The following is a 3409-nucleotide window of genomic DNA, read 5'->3' on the forward strand; positions in this document are numbered from 1 at the left end:
TGGAGGAAACATCACAGAAGCGCTTCACAGGAGGCTCCCAAGCACTGAGGATGTCACCTAGACAGGGGACAAAACGTTTGCAACACAAATTTCCAGCTCGGCGAACAGAACCACAACACAGGACCCACCTTCCTCAGAAAGAACCCCAGTTATCCAGATACCGGAATCCCTCCCTCCTGCACCATCCCTGTAGCCACGCATTTAACTGTTCTCTCTGACTATTCCTCGACTCGCTATCACGTGGCAAGGGTAACAAACCAGAGACAACAACTCTGTTTGTTCTAACTCTGACCTTCTAACCTCGTTCCCTGAAAGCCTGCCTGACATCCTCATCCTTCTTCCTACCTATGTCGTTGATGCCAATGTGGACCACGACTTCGGTCTGCTCCCTCTCCCCTTCAGGACCCGAAAAACACAATCAGAGACGTCACTTACCCTTTCACCTGGGAGGCAACATACCAATCGTGAGTCTCTCTCGCCCCCACAAAACCGCCTATCGGTGCCCCATAACTATCGCTCTGCTCTTCTCCAACCTTCACTTCTGAGCAACAGGAGCAGGCTCCGTGCCAGAGGCCTGAAACCCATTGCTTACCTCTGCTAAGTCGTCTTCCCCACAAGTATCCAAAATTGACTTCAATAAGCCTGACGTGATTTGAACACGCAACTTTCTGATCTGGAGTCAGACGCGCTACCGTTGCCCCGCAAGCTCACGGGGAACTTGAAGACTCTATACATCCTTAAGGGAAGTGATCGCACTACAATGATTTTACGTCTGCATAACAACGAAGATCAACAGTTCATGTCTGTTCTGTCTCTCCCCCCTCCTTCTGTTTCTCGAAACAATTTCCAACTCTGCCTCAATAAAAAGCTGAAAGAACTGCGGACGCTGTATATCAGAAACAAAAAAACAGACAGTAGTTGCTGGTGACCCTTCCATAGAACTGATGGTGAGACAAGGTGGGGGGAGGGGAAATGAGGAAACTGGAGAAATCTGAGTTCATCCCTTGTGGTTGGAGGGTTCCCAGGCGGAAGATGAGGCGTTCTTCCTCCAACCGTTGTGTTGTTATGTTTTGCCGGTGGAGGAGTCCAAGGACCTGCATGTCCTCGGTGGAGTGGAAGGGAGAGTTAAAGTGTTGAGCCACGGGGTGGTTGGGTTGGTCGGTCCGGGCGTCCCTGAGGCGTTCTCTGAAGCATTCTGCAAGTAAGCGGCCCGTCTCCCCAATGTAGAGGAGGCCACATCGGGTGCAGCAGATGCAATAGATGATGTGTGTGGAGGTACAGGTGAACTTGTGGTGGATATGGAAGGATCCCTTGGGGCCTTGGAGAGAAGTAAGGGAGGAGGTGTGGGCGCAAGTTTTACATTTCCTGCGGTTGCAGGGGAAGGTGCCGGGAGTGGAGGTTCCGGGGTTGGTGGGGGGTGTGGACCTGACGAGGGAGTCACGAAGGGAGTGGTCTTTGCGGAACGCTGATAGGGGAGGGGAGGGAAATATATCCCTGGTGGTGGGGTCCGTTTGGAGGTGGCGGAAATGACGGTGGATGATACGCTGTATACGGGGGTTGGTGGGGTGGTAGGTGACTTCTCCAGTTTCCTCATTTCCCCTTCCCCCACCTTGTCTCAGTCGGTTCCCTCAACTCAGCACTGCCCTCCTAACCTGCAATCTTCTTCCTAACCTCTCCGCCCCCACCCCACTCCGGCCTATCACCCTCACCTTGACCTCCTTCCACCCATCACACCTCCATCGCCCCTCCCCCAAGTCCCTCCTCCCTACCTTTTATCTTAGCCTGCCTGGCACCCTCTCCTCATTCCTGATGAAGGGCTTATGCCCGAAACGTCGAATTTCCTATTCATTGGATGCTGCCTAACCTGGTGTGCTTTAACCAGCAACACATTTTCAACTGTGATCTCCAGCATCTGCAGACCTCATTTTTTACCCGCACAGTTATCTGTGGCAAGAAATGCTGGGATGAGATAAGGAAGATATTTTCAGCCAAAAAGAATCGACACTGAATGGTCAACCATTTACAATCACCCTTTGTTAGCCCAGAATGGAAGATCCGAAGGGATGAACAGTTTTCTTATTTTCGGAAGATTCACAAATATGAGACTGGGTTTTGGTGTTTGTTCCCTTTCCATTCCCAGGATCAGTGGGTTGGGGCGGTGAGTTGGGGAAAGTGAAATGTGCCCGTGAGCAGCTTGTGGGGCTATTTCAGCTTCCCCTCCTCTGACAGCGCTGTGTCGTGACTCTGATGTTCTCAGGGACACTTACTGACGTGAGACAGTGAAAAGTGTCTCGTTCCTGCAGATCAAGAATTCAAACCGGCTTCAGGACAATGAGAAAGATTAATTGGGGTGTGTGAAGAAGCTGTGAGCTGCATTTCAAACAGGTAGGTGGAGTCAGATGCGTCATCCATTGCGTCCGCGGCCCTGTGCGTATCTAACGCCACCATGCTGCAGAGTTCTGACGTTAACACGGACATGCGCAGCAATGGGAACAGTCACAAGGTCAACAACCAAAGATAATCACCGTCACTGCTTCCCTTCCACAGTCCCAACTTTGTGAAGCAGTATCTTTCACTGGCAAAGGAAACACCCTTGTCCTCAGGTGCCTGCTTCATTTCGATCAGATTTCCAGCCCCTCACTGTTCTAGTCTCATTTCCAAACACTTGGCTCATTGCCTCAAAAGCAGATCTGTGGGTATCTGCTTGTTCCACCCGAACAGGCAGTGGGTTGCAGATTCCCACCAGTCCCAATGTGAGTGAAATATCTTTCACCCTCCACTGATTTGAATCTTAAAGAAAAAACCGGGGAACAGTCTCCCTTTCGTTTTGACGACATTTCCAATTTTGTAGTCGGCAGGGTTCACACCTGCCTGGGGAAACCGCAATAGATTTCACGTCCGTCACATTCACCACTCTGCCCACGAATAAAGACCCACACTGACAGCTTCATTTCCCAGGTCTCTCTGCCTGTGGAGCTGAGAAAGAGTGAATTATTGCTGGGTTTGTTTGAATCCAATCACTTCACAGGTTACGAAAGGGTTAAATATCTGCAAATGGAGAGTCTGGTTGTTTCACACCGAAAGATGAAATGAACTTTCAGTTAAAAGCAAAAACAGAAATTGCAGGAGCAACTCAGCAGGTCAGGCAACATCAGTGGAAAGAGAATCAGAGACAATATTTCAGAACTCTGTTTTCTCCCACAGGTACTGCCAAACCTGCTGAGTTTCTCCAGCAGTTCATCTTTCTGTCTCGGATTCTCAGCATCCGCAGTCCTTTACGTTAGAAATTAAATCATTTCAGCCTCATGTGCAGGAATGAGAATCATTTCAATTTCCCAAAAAATCGGCAGAGATTTCAAGGCATTTGGAAAAAAAAGTAAAAGTGACATTAGGAAGAACATTTTGGCAC

Source organism: Hemiscyllium ocellatum, assembly GCF_020745735.1.
Source record: "Hemiscyllium ocellatum isolate sHemOce1 chromosome 27 unlocalized genomic scaffold, sHemOce1.pat.X.cur. SUPER_27_unloc_41, whole genome shotgun sequence".
NCBI lineage: Eukaryota > Metazoa > Chordata > Chondrichthyes > Orectolobiformes > Hemiscylliidae > Hemiscyllium > Hemiscyllium ocellatum.